We start from the raw sequence: 13,881 nt of genomic DNA on the forward strand, positions 1-13,881 counted from the left end.
CAAGCTTTCTTGGTACTTTGTTGAATTCCTTGAGCCTTTGGTCTTAAATGGACCAGTGGCTGCAAAACATCTCTAAAACATCAATGACTCACTGCCATATTTGAAAGTAGGTATGAACTGCTTCAAACATTCAAGTTTGGCCTCACCTGACCATAGCACTCTCTTCCAGTCATAACACCAATGCAAACTCAAGATGCTTAGTTTTGTTTATTGTGCTCAGTGAGGGCTGTCTTCGTTGCATGCTTGTTACCTCATTTTTATACTCCAGTAAAACGAGAAGTGATGGAATGACAGAGTATAGTTCCTTCAGACTGGGATTAACTACATTTATTTCCAATTTCACTTAGCTTTATTTTCTCTATTTTTATTAAGGTAGAGCCTACTGTTTCTGAATAGGAAACATCAGGGATTTATCATACTTCATCGTCAGCTAGCTGTTAGTCATCAGCTGCACTTCTTTTGTTTTTTCACCCTGAGTGAAGCCAGGTGCACGAAACGGGGGCGTGTGTATAGGACAGGAAAGCATTTTGCTCTAAATGGGGCTAAACGCGACAGATGTTTATGTGGTTGTACAATGCTAGTTTATTCAGGCAGGAACGTTGCCTTTTATGTGAGTTCATGCATTTTGTTTTTCAAACTACTTCGAGCTCTGGTTGGAATGGAATTTCATGAAATGGACCTATATTTTTTCCTGTGTCAAAAAGATTTTTTGTTGTAATAGAATCATGGTGATTGAAATAAACATTAGCAGAATTTGGAGAAAAATTAAAAATGGGAGAAAATCGGAAACAAATTTAAATTTTTTTTTATTAAAATGAAAAAAGAATCATGGCGAACATTGTTGTGGAAATGAACCACTCTGGATTTCACTTGGAGAATATTTATTCATGCAACATCATCATACAGTGTGCAATGAGGCTCTGAAAAATCCTTCCACAAACTTTTCTTCCACAACATCGTAATGTTATAGAAACAAGATATTCACTGTGATTTTTTGTCAGTTGCCAGTGGATCCACACTTTGCAGTTGCAGTGCTAGTTTTTGTAATGGACTCAATATCAATATCTTTTTAGTGACTGGAATAATCTAAAAGTGAGGGAATTTGAGCAATTTCCTGGAAAGGAAAGGTCATGTTCACATATATAATGGTGGAAGTTATAATCAGTTATCTGGAAGAAACCACCTAATTTTTGTAAAATCTTCGAATAAAGTTTTATGGTCTCCCCTCCCTGCTGTACTGATTGTGTGTGTGTTCTGTTTGTGTAACACCTGAATGATTGTGACACAATGCAGCTATATGACACAATGTCACTACATTTAAAAAACATATTGTGCATCGCATGTCAACAAAAATATAGAATTTGCGCTACGCTGTTTATGTGTTAGGAAGCCTGACCAGAGTGGCAAGAAGTTTGGTAGGAGGCAGACGACAGAGACTTGTCCCGGCATCACAAGAGGTGTTTTATTTACAAAAACAAGTGACACGGCTACATGTGCAACCAAAAATATATATATAAAACAAAAAAAAGAAATTAACAAGTAACTTGGCTTAACTGAACAAACTTCAAATCATAATAACAGAACTTAACAACGTCACGTGTACCCAGCTACATACTGACGTCCCAACTCCCCAGCAGCTAAACAGCAACTCTTTAAATAGGCCTTCAATCAACCCCAAACCCAGACAATCTAGGTTATACCAATCCCGCAGGTGTCTCTCCTGAACACAGGTAAGTGATACAATTATTAACCATTCCTTGTCCTCATTTAGCCCAACCGAAACCGTTCACATGGCTTACTATATAACATATATCTGTAATCACATAAACAAATCACAATCAATATACATACATAATTTACTAAACATTTCCTACCCCCCCCCCCCTACTTGGTCTGGTCCCGTGACATCATTCATGATGTCACCTAGGATACAAATACAGGAAGTGTTTGGCTGCTTCCTCCTTTTGCCTCTGGACCACATGGTGAGTATGTTAGGATTGGAAACAAAGAAGACTGTAATTAACTTATGAAACATAGAACTAACCCAATAAACAATTAACTAAACTTATAATACTTGTCAGTATTTTCCTTTACCCAGAGATGCTGATGTTATGTGAACTGTAATGAAACATAATGCAAATAAGTGATGGAATTATGGCTAACAAACCATTCAAATGAATAAACAATATGGCAATGATGATGGCAATGGGGACAAATGGTGTGTTCTCACCTACTTTGTCACGCACCCCCCCCCCCCCTTAGGAAGTCAGCGATGACATTCTTGTGTCCTGGTCTATACTCGACCTGAAAACAGAAAGGCTGGAGAGACAGATACCACCTAGTAATTCTATCATTAGTGTCTTTCATTCTGTGGATCCACTTCAGTGCCCGATGGTCAGTCTCAAGCACAAAGTCTTTGCCAATGAGGTAATACTTCAAGGTGTCTAAAGCCCATTTAATAGCTGGAGCTTCCTTCTCAACTGTTGAGTACCTCATTTCCCTTGGGAAGAGTTTCCGGCTGATGTACTGCACAGGCAACTGGTTCCCCTCCTCCCCCTGCAGTAACACAGCTCCAAGACCTACTCCTGAAGCATCTGTCTGCACTGTAAAGGGAAGAGTAAAATCTGGACATTGCAAAACAGGCTCTCGACACAGACAGTCTTTCAAGTCTATGAAAGCATTCTCACTTTCTTGAGACCACTTCACCTTTACTGGACTGGATTTGCGAGTCATATCAGTTAGTACAGTAGATCTCAATGAAAAGTTGGGGATTAGCCGGCGATACCAGCCTACCACCCCCAAGAATGACCGTAGCCTCCTCTTGGTGTTAGGTAGTGGTGAAGCTGCAATCGCCTCTACCTTTCCTACCTGAGGACGGATGCCTCCACCTCCAATCACATAGCCAAGATACTGGACCTCAGGCTTGGCAATGTGACACTTCTTGGCATTGATGACCAGACCAGCCCTCTGGATGCGTTGAAAGACATCCGCAAGATGTTGCACATGCTCCTCCCAGGTCCGGCTATAGATAACAATGTCATCAATGTAGGCTGCTGCAAAGTCCTCCGCTCCTCTCAACACTTCATCCACCAACATCTGGAACGTTGCTGGTGCCCCGTGCAAACCAAAGGGCATCACTCTGAACCTGAACAGACCGCTTGGAACTCTGAATGTGGTTAAATCCTTTGATGATTCGGTTAAGGGCACCTGCCAGTACCCTTTGCAGAGGTCAAGGGTTGTTAGGAAGTTGGCATTTCCCAAGCGCTCAATCAGTTCATCCACCCTAGGCATAGGATAGGGATCAAAGGCAGACACAGCATTCAACTTTGAAAAGTTCACACAGAATCTCAGTTTAGGGTCATCCTTTTTTGGAACCAATACCACAGGGCTACACCACTCACTGCGAGAAGGCTCTATGATCCCTGTAGCCAGCATCTCCTCCACTTCCTGCTTCAGTACAGGAACAAGTCTGGCTGGAATGCAATAGGTGGTGTCCCTGATTGGCTGCTGAGCTGGAGACCGTAGACAGATCTGATGTTCAATGAGGTGAGTACAACCTGGCTTCAGACTGAATAGATCCTCTGCCATGTGGGCTTGTAGCTCCTGCTGTTTATCTGCTGTGAGATGACAAAGATCTGGGAACACTGGAGTCTCAGTTGAAGATGGAAAATACTGCTCCTGAAGCTCCTCTGGAGCTTTTTCCGGCGGTCTGGCAAAAGGAGTTCATATGTGACTGGGCCTGCCTTTCTTTCGATCTTATATGGCCCCTGCCACTTGGCAAGGAGACCACTGTCCGACGTTGGCAGCAGTTAGAGAACTTTCTGGCCCTCCTGGAAAACTCTCCGCCTAGAAGCCTTGTCATAACTCTGCTTCTGTTGCTGCTGTGCATGAGTCAGGTTACCATTGTCAAGCTCTTGAAACTGGTCTAGCTTGTCTCTCATTTTCAGGACATATGAGAGCACACTGCACTGCTGTTGTGGCATGGGACCCTCCCAGGCCTCCCTCAAGACATCCATTGGGCCCCTCACTGAATGTCCACACAACAACTGAAAAGGTGAAAACCCGGTGGATGATTGTGGGACTTCCCTGTAGGCAAACAACAAGAATGGAAGCCATTGGTCCCAGTCTGACCCCGAATCATTCACAAACTTCCTCAGCATGGACTTGAGGGTCTTGTTAAAGCGCTCCACCAGGCCATCTGTTTGTGGATGGTAGGGACTGGTCCTCACACCTTGAATTCCCAACAGGCTGTATACCCCTTTCAGCAGGCTTGATGTAAAGTTGGTGCCTTGGTCGGTGATTATCTCCTTAGGGATTCCAACTCTGGAGAACAGCTGTACAAGGCAGTTGACAATCTGGCGGGCCTTGATCTTCTTTAAGGGAAAAGCCTCAGGATATCTTGTAGCATAATCGCAGACTACCAATATGTACCTGTGGCCTGCACTACTTCTTTCAAGTGGGCCTACAATGTCCATGGCAATGCGGGAGAAGGGCGTATCAATGATGGGCATGTTAATGAGGGGAGCCCTATCACCTCTCCTGCCTGGAGCTGTTAACTGACACTGCGGACAGGACTGACAATGTTTCACTGTGTCAGCGTACTGCTGGGGCCAATAGAACCGGGGAACCATTCTATAAAATGTTTTTGCCTGTCCTAGGTGTCCTGCCCAAGGGATAGAATGGCTCAAATTAAGGATGGTGGGCCTCAAACTCTGAGGAAGGACTAGTTGGTCACCAATGTGACTACGGCGATACAGCCTATCTCCCTTGACCACAAATGCTTCCTTTCCTCTACCTGTCACTTGGGTTGACTCAGGCACACATTTAGAAAACAAAGTTGTAAGGGAGGGGTCCTCTCTCTGTAGCTTAGCAACATCGCTAGAAATGGCAAAAAGGTCAGGCTCTAAGGGCTCGGCCACATGCTCAGCTACTCTTGTTCCCCTTACTCTGTCCTGTCTTCTCTGTCTCCTGCTTTTCCTTTCCTTAGGCTGTCTGGTATGATCAACACTAGGCACTTCCACATTTGCATAAGGTAACTCCTCCCACTCCACTGCTGAACTAGCCTGTTCCTGCTTACTTTTGGACCTTGTGACAGCCAACAAACTTCCACTGATGCAGCTACCCCTAGCCTCACGGGACTGCTTGGCTATCAAATCAGGAAGGATAGGGAGATCACAGCCTAACACCACCTGATAGGGCAGTTGTTCAAATACTCCCACGGACAGCCAGTAGTGTTGACCCTCAACCTGAATATCTACCTTAGCTATGGGATAGCCAATCTTGTCACCATGAATGCACAACACTTCCACTGTCCCTCCACAAAAAATGACATCCCTAGGGAGACTGTCCTGTCTGACTAGGGTGCGATTACTTCCTGAATCTAGAAGAGCTACACAGGGTCTGTCCTCAATTAACACTCCTATTGTCAGCTCCTCACGTCGACATTCTGAGCTGTGATCCCTCTCTAGCCCACTGACAGATAACTGGAAAGCCAAACACCTGTAGCTTTTACTACCATGTACTTTAGGACACTCTGCCTTCCAATGACCTGTCTGACCACATAAATGACATGGTCTAGCCTCACGTCTTACTGAAATAGCAGGTAAATGACTTGTGTTCCTACCTCTCCACTCATTCCCACCAACAGGCTTACCCGATGGTGTGGGTGGGCGGGACTTACTGGCTGGGAGGTAATCTTGTGATGTACGGCGGGCAGCCAAGAAAGCTTCAGCTGTGGGTTCCGCTCTTTAATCCAGGTGCGAAGCTCAGGATTCAGGACTCTAAGAAACTGCTCCATGATGATGGTGTCTCCAATTTGCTCCTTTGTCTTTGCTTTGGGAGCCATCCACTTGTCATACAAGTCCTTTAGGCGGACCTGCAGCTCTTTAGGTCTCTCGTCTTCTCCCGGCACACTGGAACGGAACCTCACCCGATAAGTCTCTGCACTGATTTCAAACTTCTCCAAAACAGAACACTTTACTTTTGAATAGTCCATTGTGTCATCAAAGTCCATATCTACGTATGCTGAACGGGCTTTACCGGTTAGCAGTGGCGCTAGGTGAAGAGCCCACTCATCCTGAGGCCATTGACAGGCATGAGCAATCCTTTCAAATGTAATTAAATAATGTTCAATGTCCTCACCTTTGTTGTAGGGCTGCATTTTGGGGCTTTTCCAGCCAGGAAACCTCACCAGACTGGAATGCTGTCTTCCATTAGTCGACTGCAATGAATCAGCCTCATCAGGCCTGTCTTGGATTGCTGGGTTGTGAGGTGGCTCAGCTGTGAGCTCTGTGGATGGGCCGGACATGGCTGCAGCCCCGTCCATCAGCTGCGGACGACCCTGGCGATCCTGGTGCACCTCGTGTTGGAGCTGGGCGAACTGGTGCTGAATTTGCCTCCACCGGTCCTCCTGTCGAGTGCGCTCCTGCTCTGTCTGTTCCATCAGGCTTCGCATCAGACTCGACAGTTCAGTTGCACTGTCTTGCTCCTGGGGTTGACCACCTGCTGCCCCCTGCTGGTCATCTGGGGACACTCCCGGCAGACCCTCGGCTGTTTGTGGTTTCGTCCGTCTGCCTGTCATTTTCTTCACTGCCTCCTACTGGCCTGGATCCCTCCGCTGCCACCAAATGTTAGGGAGCCTGACCAGAGTGGCAAGAAGTTTGGTAGGAGGCAGACGACAGAGACTTGTCCCGGCATCACAAGAGGTGTTTTATTTACAAAAACAAGTGACACGGCTACATGTGCAACCAAAAATATATATATAAAACAAAAAAAAGAAATTAACAAGTAACTTGGCTTAACTGAACAAACTTCAAATCATAATAACAGAACTTAACAACGTCACGTGTACCCAGCTACATACTGACGTCCCAACTCCCCAGCAGCTAAACAGCAACTCTTTAAATAGGCCTTCAATCAACCCCTGTTGAGGAAATATTTTTTGTCTCTTTTCCTCCTCGTCCCTTTTACGTAGGTGAAGTTGTTTTGGCAGCAATGATGTTGAAGAAATATTCAGACTCAGTAGTTGCTCATTATAAATCTTTAGTTAAAAATAAAACAGATTAATCTGGGGAGTCTGTGCGCTCCAGAGAACTTCCAGAGATCAGATAATTCCAAAGTAACAGTAGGAAGTATCCTAGTCTTTATACATTATAGCTAACCAATCATTTGTCATAAATCATCACATTGTCTCTCTTAACCCGCCTAACTCTGTCACTCTATGAAAGCTGAGCTGTCTTAACCTTTCGCCTATATAATGATGCAGGCAAATTGAGCTGGTGATCAAAGACCCACATCTCTTGGGCTGCATCACAGAGTCAAAACAGGCTGCATCCAATGCCATGGTTTGTACCCAAGTGTTCTCTGCACTTTCATTAAACAGACTGTACTTTGCAGCTCAATGTGTTTTAACAGACACACAGTTCTAATTGCTCAAGATGACTGACTTATTCATTTTAACATAATTAATAATAATTCTTCAAACAGTATGGCTTATCATTGTAGTACCAAACAGCATTTGAAATATAGTATAGAAATATATAGTAACATTTAGGAAAGGGTATTTTTGCACATGATTCTGAAAGTATTTAAATCAAACTTCATCATTCCTGATTTTCAATAAAAAGAAAAGAAAGGTGGGGGAAGCAGTGGAGTGAGGCATTATCGCGCATACGTAGCAGTCTGTGATTATGTTAGCTTGTTCCCGTGCGGAGTAAATCATGTAACTCCACCAAACCTTTGAGTGGTAGGATATTCAGTTCCCTGGAGCCATGATAAATTTGTTAGAAGTGAGTTCTGCTGTCGTTTTTCCTTTCTCTGAGCTATAGGGTTGTTCTCAGGAGAAAAGGCAAAGAATATTAGCATAAGTAGTCCAAGATGTCCTATCCCAAAAGCCCATTTTAAAACCCTTTTACAGGGCCTAGGGGGTGAGAGTTCTGATCGTGGTCGGTTGGGTCTGGGGCATATATCACCTGATAGGGTCCCACTTGTCTGGGATGTTTCCACTTCCGCTTGAATTTTTTCACGTAGACCCAGTCACCGGGGATTACCTTCAGCTACTCTCCTTCCTCTGCTGTTGGTGGTGGTCCTTGGGCCTGTTTGTTCTGGGAATAAATGACACTGACAACCCGATTTAAGTTTTTCAAATACCCACCAAGTTCTGATTCTAACACCTGCAAACTTACTTCTCCCATCCTGGGCCTAGTTGCTGGGACATTCATTACCCTCCCAGTAATCATTTCATGGGGTGTCAAGTGTGTTATCCTGCTCCTGCTATTTCTCATGGCCATGAGAGCTAGGGGCAGGCACTTGACCCATGACATTCCTGTCTCTTTGCATGCTTTGATTATTTTATTTTTTAGAATGCCATTGCATCTCTCGACTATGCCGGCAGACTGTGGATGGTAAACTGTGGAGAATTTTTGTTTGACCCCTGTCATTAAACAAACAGATTTGACGACTTCTGATGTGAAATGTGTGCCATTGTCGGAAGACAGGGTCTGGCAGACCCCAAATCATATCTATGTAATCCATCACTAGATGGGTGAATGGGCCTTGGGCAGGGGGCATGCTTCCTGGTTGTGTGGGTATCCCTTTGTGCATTGTTTTCTTGGCAAATTGAACAGTGTGAAATCCAATTGGTAACTGTTTCGGTTAAATTTGGAGAAAACCAAAATCTTTGAATCTTCTCGATCATCTCCCCCCTTGCAGAGTGGCACACACCGTGAGCCGATCTGCATAGGAGTTGCAACAGGGAGTTTGGGGCAACAACTTTGCCTGTGGAGTTCTGGCGCCATATATTTGTGACAGGATCCTTAGAGCAACCTCTGAATTTCCAGAGTTCTTGTTCAGTTGTGGAGGCAGTCTGCTGGACCTCCAGAAGTTCTTGCAAAGTAAATTCCTGTATTTCAATTACAGGGGCCTGATTAGCAGGCCCAGATGGTAGGTCAGCAGCTCTTTTAGCTGTAGCGTTGCCCTGGGAAACAGGGTCTTGTTTTTGTGTGTGCTGTACATTTGATCACGGCTAGCTTTGATGGCAGTTTAATTGCCTCGAGTAAGGCAGAGATCTCTTTTTTATTTTTCACCGGTGTCCCAGTAGCTGTTAAAAACCCACGACGGGCCCAAGTGGCCCCCCAAGAATGTACCACCCCGCAAGCATAGGAAGAGTCACTATAGATGTTGACGGACTTCCCTTCTGCCAACTGGCAGGCTCTAGCCAGTGCTACTATCTCTGCCTGCTGGGCACAAGTTCCTGGAGCAGTGTGGTAAGTAAAAGGGGCGTGTTGAGTGACAATGGCACATCCTGACTTCCTACAGCCTTTGGGGTCAATAAACGATGAGCCGTCAACAAACAAAGTCATGTCAGGGGTACTGAGGGGGTTTGTAAACAGATCAGGTCTAGCAGTTGAGTCTTCTTCAACTGTGGCTGTGCAGTTGTGTGGTTCTCCATCGAGGGGAGTGGTCATGAGAGTGGCTGGGTTTACAACCTGGCAGCGAGTGATTGTGATGTGTGGTTGAGTCAACAAAACTTCGTAGCCAGAAACTCTTCGGTGGGTTAGAGCAGATTTTCCTCTGGACAGCATGGAGTCCACAGCGTGTGACACATATAGCGTGGTTGGGTGTCCGGCCAGTAAAGGGTTTGCCTTGTTCATGGCAAACGCAGCTGCTGCTAAGCCTCTTTCACATGGGTGCAGTCCTCTTTCCACAGCGTCTAGCCTGGTGCTGTAATAGGCTAGCGGTTTGAACTGTTTCATGACAAGCTGTGCCAGTACGGCTGTGGCGAACCCTGCGGCTTCAGCACAGAAGAGATGGAATGGTTGAGTGTAATCGGGCAGGCCTAATGCTGGTGATAATTGCAGAGCCTTTTTAAGTTTAGAACAGCAGTCCAGGTGTATTTTTCTAGTTCTGGATGTGATGCTTTGACTTGTGGTAGAACCTATGCACTTGTAAGTCGCTTTGGATTAAAAGCGTCTGCCAAATGACTAAAATGTAAAAAAATGTAAAATGTAAGTTTGTCAAATGCTCCATCAGCTTCTGTAGTCCAGGCTAATTTTTGCATGTCTTTAGCCGTGCGAGGCCGTGGGACTTCAGTGATAGCTTTGATGCGATCAGGTGAGATGCTTTTGTTGCCTTTGTTCAGATTGTGTCCTAAATATTTCACTTGTTCTTGACAGAACTGTAATTTTGTCTTTGAGACTTTGTGACCTTTGTTGGCCAGCGTGGTAAGGAGTGCTCTGCTGTCTTGCTCACATGCTTCTTTGGATGGGCTGCAGAGCAGGAGATCGTCTACATACTGAATGAGTGTGCTCCCGTTGGATGGAGCAAAATCGGAGAGATCTTGTCGGACAATTCGGTTGAACACACTTGGTACACCTTGCGGCAGCCTGGAGTACGTGTATTGCTGGCCTCTGTAGGTGAAGGCAAAAAGGGCTTGGCATTGTTCATGTATGGGGATGGAGAAAAAAGCTGAGCATAAATCTATGACAGTGTAATGGGTTGTTGAAGGTGGGATGTTAGTGAGTATTGTTGATGGGTCCGGTACAATAGGAAACTCTGCTTTGACTTGAGAATTCAAAGGTCTGAGGTCTTGAACCATTCTCCATTTCCCATTTGATTTCTTTACTGGCAGGATGGGTGTGTTGTAAGGGCTAGCAGTCGGGTATATTACTCCAGCTTTTAGTAAGTCCTCAATTGTTCCTGCAATGCCTTCCTCTGCTTCCTTCTTCAGGGGATATTGTTTTATCTTCGGGCCTTCCATTCCGGGTTTGAGTTCCACCAGCACAGGGCCGGTGGATTTGATGAGTCCAATGTCCGAAGAGTCTGTGGCCCAAAGGCAAGGTGGCACATCTGCTAAGAACTATTCTTCTTCTTCAGTAAGCATCATGTGAGCCACAATATCCAGTGGGCGGCTCTCCAGTGTGATGGGGATGGTCAGGTCGGTGTAAATAAACCAGTCCTTTTGATTCTGGCCATTTATCAGTCCGCAAATGCCAGTATTCTTGTAAGTTTGTGAGCACATTCTCTTGACCATGGGGCCTACGTCTTTCGCATGGAAGCCAGGGTGGACCCCTAAGGTGATATGCGGTACTGAAAGGTTGTCCATCATGTAGGGTCCAAGTTCTGAGGGTAGTATTGAATTTGGTAGGTCCACTAGGGCTCCCACTCCTTCTTGTCCAATGTAGATGCCTCTGATTTTCACGGCTCCTCTCATTCCGTCCAACTGTCTCCAGTCTTCAGCATATTCTTTGTCTTCCCCAGTCCCCCAGGCAGAGGTTTGAGTGGGAGTTCTTCTGCTGGAATGCAGCGATCCAGGGGTCCGCCCCTTGCTGTAGCTTGGGCAGAGACTTGATCATGGTTTCCATGTCTGTATGGGACCATGGTTGGTACTTATGGAGTGGTTGCCCCCCGCCAGGCTGGGGTAGGGCAATGAGGGGGCATTGATTGTCTCCCTCATCGTTTTCACTGTTATCTTCAAACCCCAATTTCCTTCTTCCTTGATCCTTCAATCTGTGACTTTTCCTGGTGGGAGACTGTTTCTTCTTTTCCTGCCTTCGGACTTTCTTCTGGGCTCGTCGTGCAGCGGCCTCGGCCTGGTTTGCGAAGTGCTCTAATTCTTTCTGGTCCTCAGGGCTTCCTCCCGATTTTTGGTGTTTTTTCCGACATCTTTCTGGCTCTATGTGCGTTCTCACTAAGATGCAAGGCTTGCATCGTCAGTGCAGTGGTGCTTGGTTCTCTGTCGTCATCGGATGAAAAGTCCATCAGGTCTTTGTCTTCCCTTCTCTTGGGGTAGATTCTTAACTTCCCTTTGAGGATGCAGTCATCTCCATCCCTGTCCTCATCCATGCTGCTGGTGTCAAGGTACCAGGATATTATTTTTCTCCTTTCCGCCATCTGCAGGGTCTTCTCGCTGCCACTTGCCAGTCTCTGCTTTTCCCCACCTTCATCAGTGATGCACCGAAGTTGGGGTTCTTCTTCACATTGACTTGCTCTTTCCTTTTCTCGTCTCTCTTTTTCCTCCCTTCCTTTCCACAGGATAAAAGTCTCGTTCCCAGTACTAGCCTTCAGGGAGTGCTCTTGCTTCTGGCAGGGTTGCTCAGGTCTTGCTTCTGACAGGGATGGGGCAATGGATCTTCCAAACAGCTGGCTCTCACGGTCATCACTCTGCAATGAACAGAATGGTCTTGCCTCAAGGGGTGTTGAATTCTGGAAGGGCTGCTGACGTCCCTCTAGTGGGGAGGACAGGAGGTGCTCAGCTGGCCTTATAAGTCCCTTCACGCTGAGTTGTCCTTCCACCCGCAGGTCTCCTTCCATCTGTAATCCAGTGTCAGATGTATTCGCTTGACTTACCATCATTTGGACCTCCTCAATGTCAGGATACAATTTTCCGGTAGGGGGAGCTCCAGCATAAGGTGGTGGTCTCCCAAGAAGGGCAGGGCCGCTTGGTTTTGCATCACAGAGAAGCTCCTCCTTCGCAGGTGCCCCTCCCTGCTTCTTCCTGGTAGCTTCAGTCTCTCTGGCAAGCCTGTTCTGCGACTCAGCTCTCCATTCCTTGAAATGTTGTCGGTACATTTTCAACTCAATTTTGCTCCCCCAGCCTGGTTTCTTTTCCTTCTCGGTCAACACAGCATCAACACACTTCAAGTAATCAGGTTTAAATGTTCCAGTCTTATCTGGCCACACATTGTTGTAACCCTCCGTCCATTTTTTCCAAGTAGACATTGTTTTGCTATATTCAGTTTCAAAATGTTTGGACATATAGTCCAGGGGGGTAACAATCTTATCCGACATTTCTGAGCAGCCCGTTAACATCACAAGATCAACCTTTCTTCGTTGCATTTGCTTTTCCCCAATACTGAATAAAAACAACCAGAAAGAGGAAAGAAAAATAACCCTTTAAATGGAACTATGGAACTATGGAACTGTATGTGTTCCTCTTGCACCACTTTTTTATTATATATTTTTATTATATTTGAGAACAACCAATTTGTGCTAGCTCTTGGAAAATTCACAATATTCTTTAATATTTTTATTATCGTATCCTGATATGTATATTATAATTATGTATGAGAACAACCAATTTGTTCTCCCCCCTTGGAAATCCACAATATTTAATATTATTAACGCATATATTTACACAAGATTCTCAAACCTTAAAATAATGTAAAAAATATGTCAATATGACACACAAAAAACAAAGAGCTATAGTAGCTTGTGAAAGCAAGTATTTTACAAAATACCGGCAAAACTTCTCGTATGCGGCCTGTACCCGTGCAGCAGCCTGCCTTGCCCCTCTCTGGGTTGCTAAGGTCTTTCCAAAAGATAGGAAGCGATATGTACAATCCTCTGCACGGTGACTCTCCTCTAAAAGGAGTCTTTCGCCTTTAAATTATTAAGTCCCTGTTCCACATAAAATTCCACGTATCTCGAGTCAGTATGGGCAAGTCTGCCCGCCCGCATGCGTGCACTGCACCAACCGTCAGTATGCCCAACACAACTTCTCACTGGTTTTGGTTAGCTGTAAGGCTCATTTCTTATCATTCATGCTTTTCAACATCACACTTTTAAAAAGGCCACAACTCACCCACAGGTATCCGTCACTCCTTTACAGGCACTGCCAAAAGCTGATGGACCACGGGTAACGCCCTCACAGTCTTTTATAAAAAAGGTGACTGCTTACCTGTATCTTAGTTGTGCACTGGTCCTATTCAGGGAAGAACACCGTGTCCCATCAGCTGTCAGCAGTCCCGCTTCAGAAGATTGGATCCCGGGTTTCGGCACCAAATGTTGAGGAAATATTTTTTGTCTCTTTTCCTCCTCGTCCCTTTTACGTAGGTGAAGTTGTTTTGGCAGCAATGATGTTGAAGAAATATTCACACTTAGTAG

The sequence above is a fragment of the Conger conger genome, chromosome 12 (genome assembly GCF_963514075.1).
Source record: "Conger conger chromosome 12, fConCon1.1, whole genome shotgun sequence".
In the NCBI taxonomy this organism is placed as follows: domain Eukaryota; kingdom Metazoa; phylum Chordata; class Actinopteri; order Anguilliformes; family Congridae; genus Conger; species Conger conger.